The sequence below is a fragment of the Hyla sarda genome, unplaced genomic scaffold, assembly GCF_029499605.1.
Source record: "Hyla sarda isolate aHylSar1 unplaced genomic scaffold, aHylSar1.hap1 scaffold_1413, whole genome shotgun sequence".
In the NCBI taxonomy this organism is placed as follows: Eukaryota; Metazoa; Chordata; class Amphibia; order Anura; family Hylidae; genus Hyla; species Hyla sarda.
Genome location: NW_026608043.1, coordinates 1 through 23,596, shown reverse-complemented (window position 1 = coordinate 23,596; position 23,596 = coordinate 1). Strand labels below are relative to the sequence as shown.

The window sequence follows — 23,596 nt, the reverse complement described above, 5'->3', positions numbered from 1 at the left end:
ATGTACAGCAATGACACACCTGTGTGAACAGCCAGGAGACCCCCCCATGTTATGTTACATAGTTACATAGTTAGTACGGTCGAAAAAAGACATATGTCCATCAAGTTCAACCAGGGAATTAAGGGGTAGGGGTGTGGCGCGATATTGGGGAAGGGATGAGATTTTATATTTCTTCATAAGCATTAATCTTATTTTGTCAATTAGGAACATTCAGCACCCACCCGCTATCAAGGCAGCTGCCTATCATGTCATGCCCTACCTGCACAGGTGTGCTGGCTACTCAAATGATCCAATTAAGGAGGCCATTTAGTCAGCAGCAGCAGAAGTCCTGTGCCTGGACGCTCCAACAGCGGCCAGACACAAGCAGAAGCAGCAGAAGCAGCAGCAGCACCACCACCTTTTGTTTTTTGGCTGCAGCAGCAGCAGCAGCAGCAGCAAGGCCCACAGGGCTGGCTAGCTGGCTAGCCAGCAAGCAGGTAGCAATGAAAGTAGGAATCTTTCTTTTTAACCCTGTAAGGGGGTGGTGCACTGTACCCGAAGATACTGCCATATCGGGTCAATGCATAGGGCGACGGAAGCAAGCTTCGAAATCGGCCCCCGTTCTCAAAAATCCATTTAATATATGGTCCCCAGATAGGGGACGTATCAGATATTAAACTGATAAGAACAGATACTACACTTGATCTTAGCCAAAAGGCCGAGAAGCGATAACCGTGAAAGGGGCGGGCCCAACAAGGTCCCCTTCATGGGCACTATCACTGCTTGCTGTCAGGGAGGCTGCCAGACAATTTTCCATGCACACTCTGGGCTGGGGGGCAGTCAACCACCAGTACACACAGCAGAACCTAAACCCATACCATTATTGCTAAGCAGCAAGACAGGGGCCCATTGCACTCCCACGGGGCCTTTTTAAATGCAATCCATAACCCGGATTTGCCAGGAACCCTTCTTACTCCTCCTACTTGCATGTGACACTGGGCTTAGGATCTGCATAGGAAACACACACACAAGCACACACCTACCTTTGTTGCCTGCAGATGCCTCCTTGGCTGTCCCCAAACGGTATCAAACCAACACCCACGGGAAGCTGTAAGCATAGAGGACATGCCTGCACCCCATTGGACTTACCTGTGTGGGTTAAATCCGGGTTATTTGACAACCTATGGCGGTGATGGTTCTGCTCAGGCAGAGCAGTGCTGATGCTCCTCATAAAGCTGTCGCTGCTGTGAAGGTTCTAGGTGACATCACAATCCCTATGGTTACATACACAACAAAGCTGGGTTGTTGTTGTTTACACTCTGCAAGGCCTGTGGAAGTGAGTGACATCATAGCACTGTAGTTCTGAGGGTTCTAGATGGATGCAACAATCTCCTGTTGCTTCTATGAAGGCCATAATAGACGACATCACCAAACAGCTCCATAGTCACATACACAGCAAAGGAGAGATGTTGTTTACACCTAGTGATGTCAGTGGTATTGAGTGACATCACAGCACAGTGCTAAGGCTCCTGGGCCTGGACACAGCAGCGGCTGCAATATCTCAACGGAGAATACGTTTATATATATGTGTGTGTGTGCGCGTATATATATATATATATATATATATATATATATATATATATATATATTTCTCCGCCGAAATCACTTTTAAACCCATTTCCACCTTTTTTTCCCTTCTCTTCCTCTTACTTTTTTTTCACGTTTTTTTACGTTTTTCTCCTTTTCGCCTCTTTTCTGGGCGTATTATTCTTCTTTTTCTTCTTTTTTTTCGTCTAATGCATACCCCATCAGTGCAGCAATGCTTATTCAATACCGCCAGCAGATGGAGACACTGGGGGATAATTTTCTAAGGATTTATACTGATTTTTCCTGTCTGAATTTGTCGCACAGAAAGTTGCAGGCCAAATATGTGTGACATTTCTGCGACTTTAGCTTCTAGAGCATTTTTACAACATTATACATAGGTGCTGAATACATAAAAAGCGACTGTTCAGCGACAGACAAGTCGCATCGGCTGAAAGTAGGCCAGAATGTCAGTCCATGTTGGAGCAGGTTTAGATACAGTCTAAAGCATAGATCTCAAAGTCTGTGCACAGAATTTAGCAAGGGCCTCGCACCTTCTGATGCATCAGGTAGGTGCACTATAGCATAGCCTAACCCTCTGTACTTTGGTCTATATTGATGCGGGACATAGACAGCCAGCTGATGACCAATCCATTAGTGCAATGGATGGCTGGAAGCATTTGTCTTTGCCTTTGCAATACCACAGAAGCAATGCATGGTCAATGTACAGCAATGACACACCTGTGTGAACAGCCAGGAGACCCCCCCATGTTATGTTACATAGTTACATAGTTAGTACGGTCGAAAAAAGACATATGTCCATCAAGTTCAACCAGGGAATTAAGGGGTAGGGGTGTGGCGCGATATTGGGGAAGGGATGAGATTTTATATTTCTTCATAAGCATTAATCTTATTTTGTCAATTAGGAACATTCAGCACCCACCCGCTATCAAGGCAGCTGCCTATCATGTCATGCCCTACCTGCACAGGTGTGCTGGCTACTCAAATGATCCAATTAAGGAGGCCATTTAGTCAGCAGCAGCAGAAGTCCTGTGCCTGGACGCTCCAACAGCGGCCAGACACAAGCAGAAGCAGCAGAAGCAGCAGCAGCACCACCTTTTGTTTTTTGGCTGCAGCAGCAGCAGCAGCAGCAGCAAGGCCCACAGGGCTGGCTAGCTGGCTAGCCAGCAAGCAGGTAGCAATGAAAGTAGGAATCTTTCTTTTTAACCCTGTAAGGGGGTGGTGCACTGTACCCGAAGATACTGCCATATCGGGTCAATGCATAGGGCGACGGAAGCAAGCTTCGAAATCGGCCCCCGTTCTCAAAAATCCATTTAATATATGGTCCCCAGATAGGGGACGTATCAGATATTAAACTGATAAGAACAGATACTACACTTGATCTTAGCCAAAAGGCCGAGAAGCGATAACCGTGAAAGGGGCGGGCCCAACAAGGTCCCCTTCATGGGCACTATCACTGCTTGCTGTCAGGGAGGCTGCCAGACAATTTTCCATGCACACTCTGGGCTGGGGGGCAGTCAACCACCAGTACACACAGCAGAACCTAAACCCATACCATTATTGCTAAGCAGCAAGACAGGGGCCCATTGCACTCCCACGGGGCCTTTTTAAATGCAATCCATAACCCGGATTTGCCAGGAACCCTTCTTACTCCTCCTACTTGCATGTGACACTGGGCTTAGGATCTGCATAGGAAACACACACACAAGCACACACCTACCTTTGTTGCCTGCAGATGCCTCCTTGGCTGTCCCCAAACGGTATCAAACCAACACCCACGGGAAGCTGTAAGCATAGAGGACATGCCTGCACCCCATTGGACTTACCTGTGTGGGTTAAATCCGGGTTATTTGACAACCTATGGCGGTGATGGTTCTGCTCAGGCAGAGCAGTGCTGATGCTCCTCATAAAGCTGTCGCTGCTGTGAAGGTTCTAGGTGACATCACAATCCCTATGGTTACATACACAACAAAGCTGGGTTGTTGTTGTTTACACTCTGCAAGGCCTGTGGAAGTGAGTGACATCATAGCACTGTAGTTCTGAGGGTTCTAGATGGATGCAACAATCTCCTGTTGCTTCTATGAAGGCCATAATAGACGACATCACCAAACAGCTCCATAGTCACATACACAGCAAAGGAGAGATGTTGTTTACACCTAGTGATGTCAGTGGTATTGAGTGACATCACAGCACAGTGCTAAGGCTCCTGGGCCTGGACACAGCAGCGGCTGCAATATCTCAACGGAGAATACGTTTATATATATGTGTGTGTGTGCGCGTATATATATATATATATATATATATATATATATATATATATATATATTTCTCCGCCGAAATCACTTTTAAACCCATTTCCACCTTTTTTTCCCTTCTCTTCCTCTTACTTTTTTTTCACGTTTTTTTACGTTTTTCTCCTTTTCGCCTCTTTTCTGGGCGTATTATTCTTCTTTTTCTTCTTTTTTTTCGTCTAATGCATACCCCATCAGTGCAGCAATGCTTATTCAATACCGCCAGCAGATGGAGACACTGGGGGATAATTTTCTAAGGATTTATACTGATTTTTCCTGTCTGAATTTGTCGCACAGAAAGTTGCAGGCCAAATATGTGTGACATTTCTGCGACTTTAGCTTCTAGAGCATTTTTACAACATTATACATAGGTGCTGAATACATAAAAAGCGACTGTTCAGCGACAGACAAGTCGCATCGGCTGAAAGTAGGCCAGAATGTCAGTCCATGTTGGAGCAGGTTTAGATACAGTCTAAAGCATAGATCTCAAAGTCTGTGCACAGAATTTAGCAAGGGCCTCGCACCTTCTGATGCATCAGGTAGGTGCACTATAGCATAGCCTAACCCTCTGTACTTTGGTCTATATTGATGCGGGACATAGACAGCCAGCTGATGACCAATCCATTAGTGCAATGGATGGCTGGAAGCATTTGTCTTTGCCTTTGCAATACCACAGAAGCAATGCATGGTCAATGTACAGCAATGACACACCTGTGTGAACAGCCAGGAGACCCCCCCATGTTATGTTACATAGTTACATAGTTAGTACGGTCGAAAAAAGACATATGTCCATCAAGTTCAACCAGGGAATTAAGGGGTAGGGGTGTGGCGCGATATTGGGGAAGGGATGAGATTTTATATTTCTTCATAAGCATTAATCTTATTTTGTCAATTAGGAACATTCAGCACCCACCCGCTATCAAGGCAGCTGCCTATCATGTCATGCCCTACCTGCACAGGTGTGCTGGCTACTCAAATGATCCAATTAAGGAGGCCATTTAGTCAGCAGCAGCAGAAGTCCTGTGCCTGGACGCTCCAACAGCGGCCAGACACAAGCAGAAGCAGCAGAAGCAGCAGCAGCACCACCTTTTGTTTTTTGGCTGCAGCAGCAGCAGCAGCAGCAAGGCCCACAGGGCTGGCTAGCTGGCTAGCCAGCAAGCAGGTAGCAATGAAAGTAGGAATCTTTCTTTTTAACCCTGTAAGGGGGTGGTGCACTGTACCCGAAGATACTGCCATATCGGGTCAATGCATAGGGCGACGGAAGCAAGCTTCGAAATCGGCCCCCGTTCTCAAAAATCCATTTAATATATGGTCCCCAGATAGGGGACGTATCAGATATTAAACTGATAAGAACAGATACTACACTTGATCTTAGCCAAAAGGCCGAGAAGCGATAACCGTGAAAGGGGCGGGCCCAACAAGGTCCCCTTCATGGGCACTATCACTGCTTGCTGTCAGGGAGGCTGCCAGACAATTTTCCATGCACACTCTGGGCTGGGGGGCAGTCAACCACCAGTACACACAGCAGAACCTAAACCCATACCATTATTGCTAAGCAGCAAGACAGGGGCCCATTGCACTCCCACGGGGCCTTTTTAAATGCAATCCATAACCCGGATTTGCCAGGAACCCTTCTTACTCCTCCTACTTGCATGTGACACTGGGCTTAGGATCTGCATAGGAAACACACACACAAGCACACACCTACCTTTGTTGCCTGCAGATGCCTCCTTGGCTGTCCCCAAACGGTATCAAACCAACACCCACGGGAAGCTGTAAGCATAGAGGACATGCCTGCACCCCATTGGACTTACCTGTGTGGGTTAAATCCGGGTTATTTGACAACCTATGGCGGTGATGGTTCTGCTCAGGCAGAGCAGTGCTGATGCTCCTCATAAAGCTGTCGCTGCTGTGAAGGTTCTAGGTGACATCACAATCCCTATGGTTACATACACAACAAAGCTGGGTTGTTGTTGTTTACACTCTGCAAGGCCTGTGGAAGTGAGTGACATCATAGCACTGTAGTTCTGAGGGTTCTAGATGGATGCAACAATCTCCTGTTGCTTCTATGAAGGCCATAATAGACGACATCACCAAACAGCTCCATAGTCACATACACAGCAAAGGAGAGATGTTGTTTACACCTAGTGATGTCAGTGGTATTGAGTGACATCACAGCACAGTGCTAAGGCTCCTGGGCCTGGACACAGCAGCGGCTGCAATATCTCAACGGAGAATACGTTTATATATATGTGTGTGTGTGCGCGTATATATATATATATATATATATATATATATATATATATATATATTTCTCCGCCGAAATCACTTTTAAACCCATTTCCACCTTTTTTTCCCTTCTCTTCCTCTTACTTTTTTTTCACGTTTTTTTACGTTTTTCTCCTTTTCGCCTCTTTTCTGGGCGTATTATTCTTCTTTTTCTTCTTTTTTTTCGTCTAATGCATACCCCATCAGTGCAGCAATGCTTATTCAATACCGCCAGCAGATGGAGACACTGGGGGATAATTTTCTAAGGATTTATACTGATTTTTCCTGTCTGAATTTGTCGCACAGAAAGTTGCAGGCCAAATATGTGTGACATTTCTGCGACTTTAGCTTCTAGAGCATTTTTACAACATTATACATAGGTGCTGAATACATAAAAAGCGACTGTTCAGCGACAGACAAGTCGCATCGGCTGAAAGTAGGCCAGAATGTCAGTCCATGTTGGAGCAGGTTTAGATACAGTCTAAAGCATAGATCTCAAAGTCTGTGCACAGAATTTAGCAAGGGCCTCGCACCTTCTGATGCATCAGGTAGGTGCACTATAGCATAGCCTAACCCTCTGTACTTTGGTCTATATTGATGCGGGACATAGACAGCCAGCTGATGACCAATCCATTAGTGCAATGGATGGCTGGAAGCATTTGTCTTTGCCTTTGCAATACCACAGAAGCAATGCATGGTCAATGTACAGCAATGACACACCTGTGTGAACAGCCAGGAGACCCCCCCATGTTATGTTACATAGTTACATAGTTAGTACGGTCGAAAAAAGACATATGTCCATCAAGTTCAACCAGGGAATTAAGGGGTAGGGGTGTGGCGCGATATTGGGGAAGGGATGAGATTTTATATTTCTTCATAAGCATTAATCTTATTTTGTCAATTAGGAACATTCAGCACCCACCCGCTATCAAGGCAGCTGCCTATCATGTCATGCCCTACCTGCACAGGTGTGCTGGCTACTCAAATGATCCAATTAAGGAGGCCATTTAGTCAGCAGCAGCAGAAGTCCTGTGCCTGGACGCTCCAACAGCGGCCAGACACAAGCAGAAGCAGCAGAAGCAGCAGCAGCACCACCTTTTGTTTTTTGGCTGCAGCAGCAGCAGCAGCAGCAGCAAGGCCCACAGGGCTGGCTAGCTGGCTAGCCAGCAAGCAGGTAGCAATGAAAGTAGGAATCTTTCTTTTTAACCCTGTAAGGGGGTGGTGCACTGTACCCGAAGATACTGCCATATCGGGTCAATGCATAGGGCGACGGAAGCAAGCTTCGAAATCGGCCCCCGTTCTCAAAAATCCATTTAATATATGGTCCCCAGATAGGGGACGTATCAGATATTAAACTGATAAGAACAGATACTACACTTGATCTTAGCCAAAAGGCCGAGAAGCGATAACCGTGAAAGGGGCGGGCCCAACAAGGTCCCCTTCATGGGCACTATCACTGCTTGCTGTCAGGGAGGCTGCCAGACAATTTTCCATGCACACTCTGGGCTGGGGGGCAGTCAACCACCAGTACACACAGCAGAACCTAAACCCATACCATTATTGCTAAGCAGCAAGACAGGGGCCCATTGCACTCCCACGGGGCCTTTTTAAATGCAATCCATAACCCGGATTTGCCAGGAACCCTTCTTACTCCTCCTACTTGCATGTGACACTGGGCTTAGGATCTGCATAGGAAACACACACACAAGCACACACCTACCTTTGTTGCCTGCAGATGCCTCCTTGGCTGTCCCCAAACGGTATCAAACCAACACCCACGGGAAGCTGTAAGCATAGAGGACATGCCTGCACCCCATTGGACTTACCTGTGTGGGTTAAATCCGGGTTATTTGACAACCTATGGAGGTGATGGTTCTGCTCAGGCAGAGCAGTGCTGATGCTAATCATAAAGCTGTCGCTGCTGTGAAGGTTCTAGGTGACATCACAATCCCTATGGTTACATACACAACAAAGCTGGGTTGTTGTTGTTTACACTCTGCAAGGCCTGTGGAAGTGAGTGACATCATAGCACTGTAGTTCTGAGGGTTCTAGATGGATGCAACAATCTCCTGTTGCTTCTATGAAGGCCATAATAGACGACATCACCAAACAGCTCCATAGTCACATACACAGCAAAGGAGAGATGTTGTTTACACCTAGTGATGTCAGTGGTATTGAGTGACATCACAGCACAGTGCTAAGGCTCCTGGGCCTGGACACAGCAGCGGCTGCAATATCTCAACGGAGAATACGTTTATATATATGTGTGTGTGTGCGCGTATATATATATATATATATATATATATATATATATATATATATTTCTCCGCCGAAATCACTTTTAAACCCATTTCCACCTTTTTTTCCCTTCTCTTCCTCTTACTTTTTTTTCACGTTTTTTTACGTTTTTCTTCTTTTCGCCTCTTTTCTGGGCGTATTATTCTTCTTTTTCTTCTTTTTTTTCGTCTAATGCATACCCCATCAGTGCAGCAATGCTTATTCAATACCGCCAGCAGATGGAGACACTGGGGGATAATTTTCTAAGGATTTATACTGATTTTTCCTGTCTGAATTTGTCGCACAGAAAGTTGCAGGCCAAATATGTGTGACATTTCTGCGACTTTAGCTTCTAGAGCATTTTTACAACATTATACATAGGTGCTGAATACATAAAAAGCGACTGTTCAGCGACAGACAAGTCGCATCGGCTGAAAGTAGGCCAGAATGTCAGTCCATGTTGGAGCAGGTTTAGATACAGTCTAAAGCATAGATCTCAAAGTCTGTGCACAGAATTTAGCAAGGGCCTCGCACCTTCTGATGCATCAGGTAGGTGCACTATAGCATAGCCTAACCCTCTGTACTTTGGTCTATATTGATGCGGGACATAGACAGCCAGCTGATGACCAATCCATTAGTGCAATGGATGGCTGGAAGCATTTGTCTTTGCCTTTGCAATACCACAGAAGCAATGCATGGTCAATGTACAGCAATGACACACCTGTGTGAACAGCCAGGAGACCCCCCCATGTTATGTTACATAGTTACATAGTTAGTACGGTCGAAAAAAGACATATGTCCATCAAGTTCAACCAGGGAATTAAGGGGTAGGGGTGTGGCGCGATATTGGGGAAGGGATGAGATTTTATATTTCTTCATAAGCATTAATCTTATTTTGTCAATTAGGAACATTCAGCACCCACCCGCTATCAAGGCAGCTGCCTATCATGTCATGCCCTACCTGCACAGGTGTGCTGGCTACTCAAATGATCCAATTAAGGAGGCCATTTAGTCAGCAGCAGCAGAAGTCCTGTGCCTGGACGCTCCAACAGCGGCCAGACACAAGCAGAAGCAGCAGAAGCAGCAGCAGCACCACCTTTTGTTTTTTGGCTGCAGCAGCAGCAGCAGCAGCAGCAGCAAGGCCCACAGGGCTGGCTAGCTGGCTAGCCAGCAAGCAGGTAGCAATGAAAGTAGGAATCTTTCTTTTTAACCCTGTAAGGGGGTGGTGCACTGTACCCGAAGATACTGCCATATCGGGTCAATGCATAGGGCGACGGAAGCAAGCTTCGAAATCGGCCCCCGTTCTCAAAAATCCATTTAATATATGGTCCCCAGATAGGGGACGTATCAGATATTAAACTGATAAGAACAGATACTACACTTGATCTTAGCCAAAAGGCCGAGAAGCGATAACCGTGAAAGGGGCGGGCCCAACAAGGTCCCCTTCATGGGCACTATCACTGCTTGCTGTCAGGGAGGCTGCCAGACAATTTTCCATGCACACTCTGGGCTGGGGGGCAGTCAACCACCAGTACACACAGCAGAACCTAAACCCATACCATTATTGCTAAGCAGCAAGACAGGGGCCCATTGCACTCCCACGGGGCCTTTTTAAATGCAATCCATAACCCGGATTTGCCAGGAACCCTTCTTACTCCTCCTACTTGCATGTGACACTGGGCTTAGGATCTGCATAGGAAACACACACACAAGCACACACCTACCTTTGTTGCCTGCAGATGCCTCCTTGGCTGTCCCCAAACGGTATCAAACCAACACCCACGGGAAGCTGTAAGCATAGAGGACATGCCTGCACCCCATTGGACTTACCTGTGTGGGTTAAATCCGGGTTATTTGACAACCTATGGCGGTGATGGTTCTGCTCAGGCAGAGCAGTGCTGATGCTCCTCATAAAGCTGTCGCTGCTGTGAAGGTTCTAGGTGACATCACAATCCCTATGGTTACATACACAACAAAGCTGGGTTGTTGTTGTTTACACTCTGCAAGGCCTGTGGAAGTGAGTGACATCATAGCACTGTAGTTCTGAGGGTTCTAGATGGATGCAACAATCTCCTGTTGCTTCTATGAAGGCCATAATAGACGACATCACCAAACAGCTCCATAGTCACATACACAGCAAAGGAGAGATGTTGTTTACACCTAGTGATGTCAGTGGTATTGAGTGACATCACAGCACAGTGCTAAGGCTCCTGGGCCTGGACACAGCAGCGGCTGCAATATCTCAACGGAGAATACGTTTATATATATGTGTGTGTGTGCGCGTATATATATATATATATATATATATATATATATATATATATTTCTCCGCCGAAATCACTTTTAAACCCATTTCCACCTTTTTTTCCCTTCTCTTCCTCTTACTTTTTTTTCACGTTTTTTTACGTTTTTCTCCTTTTCGCCTCTTTTCTGGGCGTATTATTCTTCTTTTTCTTCTTTTTTTTCGTCTAATGCATACCCCATCAGTGCAGCAATGCTTATTCAATACCGCCAGCAGATGGAGACACTGGGGGATAATTTTCTAAGGATTTATACTGATTTTTCCTGTCTGAATTTGTCGCACAGAAAGTTGCAGGCCAAATATGTGTGACATTTCTGCGACTTTAGCTTCTAGAGCATTTTTACAACATTATACATAGGTGCTGAATACATAAAAAGCGACTGTTCAGCGACAGACAAGTCGCATCGGCTGAAAGTAGGCCAGAATGTCAGTCCATGTTGGAGCAGGTTTAGATACAGTCTAAAGCATAGATCTCAAAGTCTGTGCACAGAATTTAGCAAGGGCCTCGCACCTTCTGATGCATCAGGTAGGTGCACTATAGCATAGCCTAACCCTCTGTACTTTGGTCTATATTGATGCGGGACATAGACAGCCAGCTGATGACCAATCCATTAGTGCAATGGATGGCTGGAAGCATTTGTCTTTGCCTTTGCAATACCACAGAAGCAATGCATGGTCAATGTACAGCAATGACACACCTGTGTGAACAGCCAGGAGACCCCCCCATGTTATGTTACATAGTTACATAGTTAGTACGGTCGAAAAAAGACATATGTCCATCAAGTTCAACCAGGGAATTAAGGGGTAGGGGTGTGGCGCGATATTGGGGAAGGGATGAGATTTTATATTTCTTCATAAGCATTAATCTTATTTTGTCAATTAGGAACATTCAGCACCCACCCGCTATCAAGGCAGCTGCCTATCATGTCATGCCCTACCTGCACAGGTGTGCTGGCTACTCAAATGATCCAATTAAGGAGGCCATTTAGTCAGCAGCAGCAGAAGTCCTGTGCCTGGACGCTCCAACAGCGGCCAGACACAAGCAGAAGCAGCAGAAGCAGCAGCAGCACCACCTTTTGTTTTTTGGCTGCAGCAGCAGCAGCAGCAGCAGCAAGGCCCACAGGGCTGGCTAGCTGGCTAGCCAGCAAGCAGGTAGCAATGAAAGTAGGAATCTTTCTTTTTAACCCTGTAAGGGGGTGGTGCACTGTACCCGAAGATACTGCCATATCGGGTCAATGCATAGGGCGACGGAAGCAAGCTTCGAAATCGGCCCCCGTTCTCAAAAATCCATTTAATATATGGTCCCCAGATAGGGGACGTATCAGATATTAAACTGATAAGAACAGATACTACACTTGATCTTAGCCAAAAGGCCGAGAAGCGATAACCGTGAAAGGGGCGGGCCCAACAAGGTCCCCTTCATGGGCACTATCACTGCTTGCTGTCAGGGAGGCTGCCAGACAATTTTCCATGCACACTCTGGGCTGGGGGGCAGTCAACCACCAGTACACACAGCAGAACCTAAACCCATACCATTATTGCTAAGCAGCAAGACAGGGGCCCATTGCACTCCCACGGGGCCTTTTTAAATGCAATCCATAACCCGGATTTGCCAGGAACCCTTCTTACTCCTCCTACTTGCATGTGACACTGGGCTTAGGATCTGCATAGGAAACACACACACAAGCACACACCTACCTTTGTTGCCTGCAGATGCCTCCTTGGCTGTCCCCAAACGGTATCAAACCAACACCCACGGGAAGCTGTAAGCATAGAGGACATGCCTGCACCCCATTGGACTTACCTGTGTGGGTTAAATCCGGGTTATTTGACAACCTATGGCGGTGATGGTTCTGCTCAGGCAGAGCAGTGCTGATGCTCCTCATAAAGCTGTCGCTGCTGTGAAGGTTCTAGGTGACATCACAATCCCTATGGTTACATACACAACAAAGCTGGGTTGTTGTTGTTTACACTCTGCAAGGCCTGTGGAAGTGAGTGACATCATAGCACTGTAGTTCTGAGGGTTCTAGATGGATGCAACAATCTCCTGTTGCTTCTATGAAGGCCATAATAGACGACATCACCAAACAGCTCCATAGTCACATACACAGCAAAGGAGAGATGTTGTTTACACCTAGTGATGTCAGTGGTATTGAGTGACATCACAGCACAGTGCTAAGGCTCCTGGGCCTGGACACAGCAGCGGCTGCAATATCTCAACGGAGAATACGTTTATATATATATGTGTGTGTGTGCGCGTATATATATATATATATATATATATATATATATATATATATTTCTCCGCCGAAATCACTTTTAAACCCATTTCCACCTTTTTTTCCCTTCTCTTCCTCTTACTTTTTTTTCACGTTTTTTTACGTTTTTCTCCTTTTCGCCTCTTTTCTGGGCGTATTATTCTTCTTTTTCTTCTTTTTTTTCGTCTAATGCATACCCCATCAGTGCAGCAATGCTTATTCAATACCGCCAGCAGATGGAGACACTGGGGGATAATTTTCTAAGGATTTATACTGATTTTTCCTGTCTGAATTTGTCGCACAGAAAGTTGCAGGCCAAATATGTGTGACATTTCTGCGACTTTAGCTTCTAGAGCATTTTTACAACATTATACATAGGTGCTGAATACATAAAAAGCGACTGTTCAGCGACAGACAAGTCGCATCGGCTGAAAGTAGGCCAGAATGTCAGTCCATGTTGGAGCAGGTTTAGATACAGTCTAAAGCATAGATCTCAAAGTCTGTGCACAGAATTTAGCAAGGGCCTCGCACCTTCTGATGCATCAGGTAGGTGCACTATAGCATAGCCTAACCCTCTGTACTTTGGTCTATATTGATGCGGGACATAGACAGCCAGCTGATGACCAATCCATTAGTGCAATGGATGGCTGGAAGCATTTGTCTTTGCCTTTGCAATACCACAGAAGCAATGCATGGTCAATGTACAGCAATGACACACCTGTGTGAACAGCCAGGAGACCCCCCCATGTTATGTTACATAGTTACATAGTTAGTACGGTCGAAAAAAGACATATGTCCATCAAGTTCAACCAGGGAATTAAGGGGTAGGGGTGTGGCGCGATATTGGGGAAGGGATGAGATTTTATATTTCTTCATAAGCATTAATCTTATTTTGTCAATTAGGAACATTCAGCACCCACCCGCTATCAAGGCAGCTGCCTATCATGTCATGCCCTACCTGCACAGGTGTGCTGGCTACTCAAATGATCCAATTAAGGAGGCCATTTAGTCAGCAGCAGCAGAAGTCCTGTGCCTGGACGCTCCAACAGCGGCCAGACACAAGCAGAAGCAGCAGAAGCAGCAGCAGCACCACCTTTTGTTTTTTGGCTGCAGCAGCAGCAGCAGCAGCAGCAAGGCCCACAGGGCTGGCTAGCTGGCTAGCCAGCAAGCAGGTAGCAATGAAAGTAGGAATCTTTCTTTTTAACCCTGTAAGGGGGTGGTGCACTGTACCCGAAGATACTGCCATATCGGGTCAATGCATAGGGCGACGGAAGCAAGCTTCGAAATCGGCCCCCGTTCTCAAAAATCCATTTAATATATGGTCCCCAGATAGGGGACGTATCAGATATTAAACTGATAAGAACAGATACTACACTTGATCTTAGCCAAAAGGCCGAGAAGCGATAACCGTGAAAGGGGCGGGCCCAACAAGGTCCCCTTCATGGGCACTATCACTGCTTGCTGTCAGGGAGGCTGCCAGACAATTTTCCATGCACACTCTGGGCTGGGGGGCAGTCAACCACCAGTACACACAGCAGAACCTAAACCCATACCATTATTGCTAAGCAGCAAGACAGGGGCCCATTGCACTCCCACGGGGCCTTTTTAAATGCAATCCATAACCCGGATTTGCCAGGAACCCTTCTTACTCCTCCTACTTGCATGTGACACTGGGCTTAGGATCTGCATAGGAAACACACACACAAGCACACACCTACCTTTGTTGCCTGCAGATGCCTCCTTGGCTGTCCCCAAACGGTATCAAACCAACACCCACGGGAAGCTGTAAGCATAGAGGACATGCCTGCACCCCATTGGACTTACCTGTGTGGGTTAAATCCGGGTTATTTGACAACCTATGGCGGTGATGGTTCTGCTCAGGCAGAGCAGTGCTGATGCTCCTCATAAAGCTGTCGCTGCTGTGAAGGTTCTAGGTGACATCACAATCCCTATGGTTACATACACAACAAAGCTGGGTTGTTGTTGTTTACACTCTGCAAGGCCTGTGGAAGTGAGTGACATCATAGCACTGTAGTTCTGAGGGTTCTAGATGGATGCAACAATCTCCTGTTGCTTCTATGAAGGCCATAATAGACGACATCACCAAACAGCTCCATAGTCACATACACAGCAAAGGAGAGATGTTGTTTACACCTAGTGATGTCAGTGGTATTGAGTGACATCACAGCACAGTGCTAAGGCTCCTGGGCCTGGACACAGCAGCGGCTGCAATATCTCAACGGAGAATACGTTTATATATATGTGTGTGTGTGCGCGTATATATATATATATATATATATATATATATATTTCTCCGCCGAAATCACTTTTAAACCCATTTCCACCTTTTTTTCCCTTCTCTTCCTCTTACTTTTTTTTCACGTTTTTTTACGTTTTTCTCCTTTTCGCCTCTTTTCTGGGCGTATTATTCTTCTTTTTCTTCTTTTTTTTCGTCTAATGCATACCCCATCAGTGCAGCAATGCTTATTCAATACCGCCAGCAGATGGAGACACTGGGGGATAATTTTCTAAGGATTTATACTGATTTTTCCTGTCTGAATTTGTCGCACAGAAAGTTGCAGGCCAAATATGTGTGACATTTCTGCGACTTTAGCTTCTAGAGCATTTTTACAACATTATACATAGGTGCTGAATACATAAAAAGCGACTGTTCAGCGACAGACAAGTCGCATCGGCTGAAAGTAGGCCAGAATGTCAGTCCATGTTGGAGCAGGTTTAGATACAGTCTAAAGCATAGATCTCAAAGTCTGTGCACAGAATTTAGCAAGGGCCTCGCACCTTCTGATGCATCAGGTAGGTGCACTATAGCATAGCCTAACCCTCTGTACTTTGGTCTATATTGATGCGGGACATAGACAGCCAGCTGATGACCAATCCATTAGTGCAATGGATGGCTGGAAGCATTTGTCTTTGCCTTTGCAATACCACAGAAGCAATGCATGGTCAATGTACAGCAATGACACACCTGTGTGAACAGCCAGGAGACCCCCCCATGTTATGTTACATAGTTACATAGTTAGTACGGTCGAAAAAAGACATATGTCCATCAAGTTCAACCAGGGAATTAAGGGGTAGGGGTGTGGCGCGATATTGGGGAAGGGATGAGATTTTATATTTCTTCATAAGCATTAATCTTATTTTGTCAATTAGGAACATTCAGCACCCACCCGCTATCAAGGCAGCTGCCTATCATGTCATGCCCTACCTGCACAGGTGTGCTGGCTACTCAAATGATCCAATTAAGGAGGCCATTTAGTCAGCAGCAGCAGAAGTCCTGTGCCTGGACGCTCCAACAGCGGCCAGACACAAGCAGAAGCAGCAGAAGCAGCAGCAGCACCACCTTTTGTTTTTTGGCTGCAGCAGCAGCAGCAGCAGCAGCAGCAGCAAGGCCCACAGGGCTGGCTAGCTGGCTAGCCAGCAAGCAGGTAGCAATGAAAGTAGGAATCTTTCTTTTTAACCCTGTAAGGGGGTGGTGCACTGTACCCGAAGATACTGCCATATCGGGTCAATGCATAGGGCGACGGAAGCAAGCTTCGAAATCGGCCCCCGTTCTCAAAAATCCATTTAATATATGGTCCCCAGATAGGGGACGTATCAGATATTAAACTGATAAGAACAGATACTACACTTGATCTTAGCCAAAAGGCCGAGAAGCGATAACCGTGAAAGGGGCGGGCCCAACAAGGTCCCCTTCATGGGCACTATCACTGCTTGCTGTCAGGGAGGCTGCCAGACAATTTTCCATGCACACTCTGGGCTGGGGGGCAGTCAACCACCAGTACACACAGCAGAACCTAAACCCATACCATTATTGCTAAGCAGCAAGACAGGGGCCCATTGCACTCCCACGGGGCCTTTTTAAATGCAATCCATAACCCGGATTTGCCAGGAACCCTTCTTACTCCTCCTACTTGCATGTGACACTGGGCTTAGGATCTGCATAGGAAACACACACACAAGCACACACCTACCTTTGTTGCCTGCAGATGCCTCCTTGGCTGTCCCCAAACGGTATCAAACCAACACCCACGGGAAGCTGTAAGCATAGAGGACATGCCTGCACCCCATTGGACTTACCTGTGTGGGTTAAATCCGGGTTATTTGACAACCTATGGCGGTGATGGTTCTGCTCAGGCAGAGCAGTGCTGATGCTCCTCATAAAGCTGTCGCTGCTGTGAAGGTTCTAGGTGACATCACAATCCCTATGGTTACATACACAACAAAGCTGGGTTGTTGTTGTTTACACTCTGCAAGGCCTGTGGAAGTGAGTGACATCATAGCACTGTAGTTCTGAGGGTTCTAGATGGATGCAACAATCTCCTGTTGCTTCTATGAAGGCCATAATAGACGACATCACCAAACAGCTCCATAGTCACATACACAGCAAAGGAGAGATGTTGTTTACACCTAGTGATGTCAGTGGTATTGAGTGACATCACAGCACAGTGCTAAGGCTCCTGGGCCTGGACACAGCAGCGGCTGCAATATCTCAACGGAGAATACGTTTATATATATGTGTGTGTGTGCGCGTATATATATATATATATATATATATATATATATATATATATATATATTTCTCCGCCGAAATCACTTTTAAACCCATTTCCACCTTTTTTTCCCTTCTCTTCCTCTTACTTTTTTTTCACGTTTTTTTACGTTTTTCTCCTTTTCGCCTCTTTTCTGGGCGTATTATTCTTCTTTTTCTTCTTTTTTTTCGTCTAATGCATACCCCATCAGTGCAGCAATGCTTATTCAATACCGCCAGCAGATGGAGACACTGGGGGATAATTTTCTAAGGATTTATACTGATTTTTCCTGTCTGAATTTGTCGCACAGAAAGTTGCAGGCCAAATATGTGTGACATTTCTGCGACTTTAGCTTCTAGAGCATTTTTACAACATTATACATAGGTGCTGAATACATAAAAAGCGACTGTTCAGCGACAGACAAGTCGCATCGGCTGAAAGTAGGCCAGAATGTCAGTCCATGTTGGAGCAGGTTTAGATACAGTCTAAAGCATAGATCTCAAAGTCTGTGCACAGAATTTAGCAAGGGCCTCGCACCTTCTGATGCATCAGGTAGGTGCACTATAGCATAGCCTAACCCTCTGTACTTTGGTCTATATTGATGCGGGACATAGACAGCCAGCTGATGACCAATCCATTAGTGCAATGGATGGCTGGAAGCATTTGTCTTTGCCTTTGCAATACCACAGAAGCAATGCATGGTCAATGTACAGCAATGACACACCTGTGTGAACAGCCAGGAGACCCCCCCATGTTATGTTACATAGTTACATAGTTAGTACGGTCGAAAAAAGACATATGTCCATCAAGTTCAACCAGGGAATTAAGGGGTAGGGGTGTGGCGCGATATTGGGGAAGGGATGAGATTTTATATTTCTTCATAAGCATTAATCTTATTTTGTCAATTAGGAACATTCAGCACCCACCCGCTATCAAGGCAGCTGCCTATCATGTCATGCCCTACCTGCACAGGTGTGCTGGCTACTCAAATGATCCAATTAAGGAGGCCATTTAGTCAGCAGCAGCAGAAGTCCTGTGCCTGGACGCTCCAACAGCGGCCAGACACAAGCAGAAGCAGCAGAAGCAGCAGCAGCACCACCTTTTGTTTTTTGGCTGCAGCAGCAGCAGCAGCAGCAGCAAGGCCCACAGGGCTGGCTAGCTGGCTAGCCAGCAAGCAGGTAGCAATGAAAGTAGGAATCTTTCTTTTTAACCCTGTAAGGGGGTGGTGCACTGTACCCGAAGATACTGCCATATCGGGTCAATGCATAGGGCGACGGAAGCAAGCTTCGAAATCGGCCCCCGTTCTCAAAAATCCATTTAATATATGGTCCCCAGATAGGGGACGTATCAGATATTAAACTGATAAGAACAGATACTACACTTGATCTTAGCCAAAAGGCCGAGAAGCGATAACCGTGAAAGGGGCGGGCCCAAAAAGGTCCCCTTCATGGGCACTATCACTGCTTGCTGTCAGGGAGGCTGCCAGACAATTTTCCATGCACACTCTGGGCTGGGGGGCAGTCAACCACCAGTACACACAGCAGAACCTAAACCCATACCATTATTGCTAAGCAGCAAGACAGGGGCCCATTGCACTCCCACGGGGCCTTTTTAAATGCAATCCATAACCCGGATTTGCCAGGAACCCTTCTTACTCCTCCTACTTGCATGTGACACTGGGCTTAGGATCTGCATAGGAAACACACACACAAGCACACACCTACCTTTGTTGCCTGCAGATGCCTCCTTGGCTGTCCCCAAACGGTATCAAACCAACACCCACGGGAAGCTGTAAGCATAGAGGACATGCCTGCACCCCATTGGACTTACCTGTGTGGGTTAAATCCGGGTTATTTGACAACCTATGGCGGTGATGGTTCTGCTCAGGCAGAGCAGTGCTGATGCTCCTCATAAAGCTGTCGCTGCTGTGAAGGTTCTAGGTGACATCACAATCCCTATGGTTACATACACAACAAAGCTGGGTTGTTGTTGTTTACACTCTGCAAGGCCTGTGGAAGTGAGTGACATCATAGCACTGTAGTTCTGAGGGTTCTAGATGGATGCAACAATCTCCTGTTGCTTCTATGAAGGCCATAATAGACGACATCACCAAACAGCTCCATAGTCACATACACAGCAAAGGAGAGATGTTGTTTACACCTAGTGATGTCAGTGGTATTGAGTGACATCACAGCACAGTGCTAAGGCTCCTGGGCCTGGACACAGCAGCGGCTGCAATATCTCAACGGAGAATACGTTTATATATATGTGTGTGTGTGCGCGTATATATATATATATATATATATATATATATATATATATATATTTCTCCGCCGAAATCACTTTTAAACCCATTTCCACCTTTTTTTCCCTTCTCTTCCTCTTACTTTTTTTTCACGTTTTTTTACGTTTTTCTCCTTTTCGCCTCTTTTCTGGGCGTATTATTCTTCTTTTTCTTCTTTTTTTTCGTCTAATGCATACCCCATCAGTGCAGCAATGCTTATTCAATACCGCCAGCAGATGGAGACACTGGGGGATAATTTTCTAAGGATTTATACTGATTTTTCCTGTCTGAATTTGTCGCACAGAAAGTTGCAGGCCAAATATGTGTGACATTTCTGCGACTTTAGCTTCTAGAGCATTTTTACAACATTATACATAGGTGCTGAATACATAAAAAGCGACTGTTCAGCGACAGACAAGTCGCATCGGCTGAAAGTAGGCCAGAATGTCAGTCCATGTTGGAGCAGGTTTAGATACAGTCTAAAGCATAGATCTCAAAGTCTGTGCACAGAATTTAGCAAGGGCCTCGCACCTTCTGATGCATCAGGTAGGTGCACTATAGCATAGCCTAACCCTCTGTACTTTGGTCTATATTGATGCGGGACATAGACAGCCAGCTGATGACCAATCCATTAGTGCAATGGATGGCTGGAAGCATTTGTCTTTGCCTTTGCAATACCACAGAAGCAATGCATGGTCAATGTACAGCAATGACACACCTGTGTGAACAGCCAGGAGACCCCCCCATGTTATGTTACATAGTTACATAGTTAGTACGGTCGAAAAAAGACATATGTCCATCAAGTTCAACCAGGGAATTAAGGGGTAGGGGTGTGGCGCGATATTGGGGAAGGGATGAGATTTTATATTTCTTCATAAGCATTAATCTTATTTTGTCAATTAGGAACATTCAGCACCCACCCGCTTTCAAGGCAGCTGCCTATCATGTCATGCCCTACCTGCACAGGTGTGCTGGCTACTCAAATGATCCAATTAAGGAGGCCATTTAGTCAGCAGCAGCAGAAGTCCTGTGCCTGGACGCTCCAACAGCGGCCAGACACAAGCAGAAGCAGCAGAAGCAGCAGCAGCACCACCTTTTGTTTTTTGGCTGCAGCAGCAGCAGCAGCAGCAGCAAGGCCCACAGGGCTGGCTAGCTGGCTAGCCAGCAAGCAGGTAGCAATGAAAGTAGGAATCTTTCTTTTTAACCCTGTAAGGGGGTGGTGCACTGTACCCGAAGATACTGCCATATCGGGTCAATGCATAGGGCGACGGAAGCAAGCTTCGAAATCGGCCCCCGTTCTCAAAAATCCATTTAATATATGGTCCCCAGATAGGGGACGTATCAGATATTAAACTGATAAGAACAGATACTACACTTGATCTTAGCCAAAAGGCCGAGAAGCGATAACCGTGAAAGGGGCGGGCCCAACAAGGTCCCCTTCATGGGCACTATCACTGCTTGCTGTCAGGGAGGCTGCCAGACAATTTTCCATGCACACTCTGGGCTGGGGGGCAGTCAACCACCAGTACACACAGCAGAACCTAAACCCATACCATTATTGCTAAGCAGCAAGACAGGGGCCCATTGCACTCCCACGGGGCCTTTTTAAATGCAATCCATAACCCGGATTTGCCAGGAACCCTTCTTACTCCTCCTACTTGCATGTGACACTGGGCTTAGGATCTGCATAGGAAACACACACACAAGCACACACCTACCTTTGTTGCCTGCAGATGCCTCCTTGGCTGTCCCCAAACGGTATCAAACCAACACCCACGGGAAGCTGTAAGCATAGAGGACATGCCTGCACCCCATTGGACTTACCTGTGTGGGTTAAATCCGGGTTATTTGACAACCTATGGCGGTGATGGTTCTGCTCAGGCAGAGCAGTGCTGATGCTCCTCATAAAGCTGTCGCTGCTGTGAAGGTTCTAGGTGACATCACAATCCCTATGGTTACATACACAACAAAGCTGGGTTGTTGTTGTTTACACTCTGCAAGGCCTGTGGAAGTGAGTGACATCATAGCACTGTAGTTCTGAGGGTTCTAGATGGATGCAACAATCTCCTGTTGCTTCTATGAAGGCCATAATAGACGACATCACCAAACAGCTCCATAGTCACATACACAGCAAAGGAGAGATGTTGTTTACACCTAGTGATGTCAGTGGTATTGAGTGACATCACAGCACAGTGCTAAGGCTCCTGGGCCTGGACACAGCAGCGGCTGCAATATCTCAACGGAGAATACGTTTATATATATGTGTGTGTGTGCGCGTATATATATATATATATATATATATATATATATATATATATTTCTCCGCCGAAATCACTTTTAAACCCATTTCCACCTTTTTTTCCCTTCTCTTCCTCTTACTTTTTTTTCACGTTTTTTTACGTTTTTCTCCTTTTCGCCTCTTTTCTGGGCGTATTATTCTTCTTTTTCTTCTTTTTTTTCGTCTAATGCATACCCCATCAGTGCAGCAATGCTTATTCAATACCGCCAGCAGATGGAGACACTGGGGGATAATTTTCTAAGGATTTATACTGATTTTTCCTGTCTGAATTTGTCGCACAGAAAGTTGCAGGCCAAATATGTGTGACATTTCTGCGACTTTAGCTTCTAGAGCATTTTTACAACATTATACATAGGTGCTGAATACATAAAAAGCGACTGTTCAGCGACAGACAAGTCGCATCGGCTGAAAGTAGGCCAGAATGTCAGTCCATGTTGGAGCAGGTTTAGATACAGTCTAAAGCATAGATCTCAAAGTCTGTGCACAGAATTTAGCAAGGGCCTCGCACCTTCTGATGCATCAGGTAGGTGCACTATAGCATAGCCTAACCCTCTGTACTTTGGTCTATATTGATGCGGGACATAGACAGCCAGCTGATGACCAATCCATTAGTGCAATGGATGGCTGGAAGCATTTGTCTTTGCCTTTGCAATACCACAGAAGCAATGCATGGTCAATGTACAGCAATGACACACCTGTGTGAACAGCCAGGAGACCCCCCCATGTTATGTTACATAGTTACATAGTTAGTACGGTCGAAAAAAGACATATGTCCATCAAGTTCAACCAGGGAATTAAGGGGTAGGGGTGTGGCGCGATATTGGGGAAGGGATGAGATTTTATATTTCTTCATAAGCATTAATCTTATTTTGTCAATTAGGAACATTCAGCACCCACCCGCTATCAAGGCAGCTGCCTATCATGTCATGCCCTACCTGCACAGGTGTGCTGGCTACTCAAATGATCCAATTAAGGAGGCCATTTAGTCAGCAGCAGCAGAAGTCCTGTGCCTGGACGCTCCAACAGCGGCCAGACACAAGCAGAAGCAGCAGAAGCAGCAGCAGCACCACCTTTTGTTTTTTGGCTGCAGCAGCAGCAGCAGCAGCAGCAAGGCCCACAGGGCTGGCTAGCTGGCTAGCCAGCAAGCAGGTAGCAATGAAAGTAGGAATCTTTCTTTTTAACCCTGTAAGGGGGTGGTGCACTGTACCCGAAGATACTGCCATATCGGGTCAATGCATAGGGCGACGGAAGCAAGCTTCGAAATCGGCCCCCGTTCTCAAAAATCCATTTAATATATGGTCCCCAGATAGGGGACGTATCAGATATTAAACTGATAAGAACAGATACTACACTTGATCTTAGCCAAAAGGCCGAGAAGCGATAACCGTGAAAGGGGCGGGCCCAACAAGGTCCCCTTCATGGGCACTATCACTGCTTGCTGTCAGGGAGGCTGCCAGACAATTTTCCATGCACACTCTGGGCT

At 46.1% G+C, this 23,596-nt stretch overlaps 11 non-coding genes across 11 annotated transcripts; all 11 read right to left on the bottom strand.

The window, feature by feature from the left end:
* Nucleotides 1–518: 518 nt before the first annotated feature.
* Nucleotides 519–709, bottom strand: LOC130306955 (U2 spliceosomal RNA). The gene has a single exon (XR_008856229.1). It is a non-coding gene; the product is annotated as a U2 spliceosomal RNA (small nuclear RNA).
* Nucleotides 710–2,800: 2,091 nt separating this feature from the next.
* On the bottom strand, nucleotides 2,801–2,991 carry LOC130306954 (U2 spliceosomal RNA). The gene has a single exon (XR_008856228.1). It is a non-coding gene; the product is annotated as a U2 spliceosomal RNA (small nuclear RNA).
* Nucleotides 2,992–5,079: 2,088 nt separating this feature from the next.
* LOC130306953 (U2 spliceosomal RNA) lies at nucleotides 5,080–5,270 on the bottom strand. The gene has a single exon (XR_008856227.1). It is a non-coding gene; the product is annotated as a U2 spliceosomal RNA (small nuclear RNA).
* A 2,089-nt stretch (nucleotides 5,271–7,359) lies between these two features.
* Nucleotides 7,360–7,550, bottom strand: LOC130306952 (U2 spliceosomal RNA). The gene has a single exon (XR_008856226.1). It is a non-coding gene; the product is annotated as a U2 spliceosomal RNA (small nuclear RNA).
* A 2,090-nt stretch (nucleotides 7,551–9,640) lies between these two features.
* Nucleotides 9,641–9,831, bottom strand: LOC130306951 (U2 spliceosomal RNA). Its single transcript, XR_008856225.1, has one exon. It is a non-coding gene; the product is annotated as a U2 spliceosomal RNA (small nuclear RNA).
* Nucleotides 9,832–11,916: 2,085 nt separating this feature from the next.
* On the bottom strand, nucleotides 11,917–12,107 carry LOC130306950 (U2 spliceosomal RNA). Its single transcript, XR_008856224.1, has one exon. It is a non-coding gene; the product is annotated as a U2 spliceosomal RNA (small nuclear RNA).
* A 2,087-nt stretch (nucleotides 12,108–14,194) lies between these two features.
* On the bottom strand, nucleotides 14,195–14,385 carry LOC130306949 (U2 spliceosomal RNA). The gene has a single exon (XR_008856223.1). It is a non-coding gene; the product is annotated as a U2 spliceosomal RNA (small nuclear RNA).
* A 2,083-nt stretch (nucleotides 14,386–16,468) lies between these two features.
* LOC130306987 (U2 spliceosomal RNA) lies at nucleotides 16,469–16,659 on the bottom strand. The gene has a single exon (XR_008856256.1). It is a non-coding gene; the product is annotated as a U2 spliceosomal RNA (small nuclear RNA).
* Nucleotides 16,660–18,750: 2,091 nt separating this feature from the next.
* Nucleotides 18,751–18,941, bottom strand: LOC130306982 (U2 spliceosomal RNA). Its single transcript, XR_008856255.1, has one exon. It is a non-coding gene; the product is annotated as a U2 spliceosomal RNA (small nuclear RNA).
* Nucleotides 18,942–21,028: 2,087 nt separating this feature from the next.
* On the bottom strand, nucleotides 21,029–21,219 carry LOC130306970 (U2 spliceosomal RNA). The gene has a single exon (XR_008856244.1). It is a non-coding gene; the product is annotated as a U2 spliceosomal RNA (small nuclear RNA).
* A 2,085-nt stretch (nucleotides 21,220–23,304) lies between these two features.
* On the bottom strand, nucleotides 23,305–23,495 carry LOC130306959 (U2 spliceosomal RNA). The gene has a single exon (XR_008856233.1). It is a non-coding gene; the product is annotated as a U2 spliceosomal RNA (small nuclear RNA).
* Nucleotides 23,496–23,596: the final 101 nt, after the last annotated feature.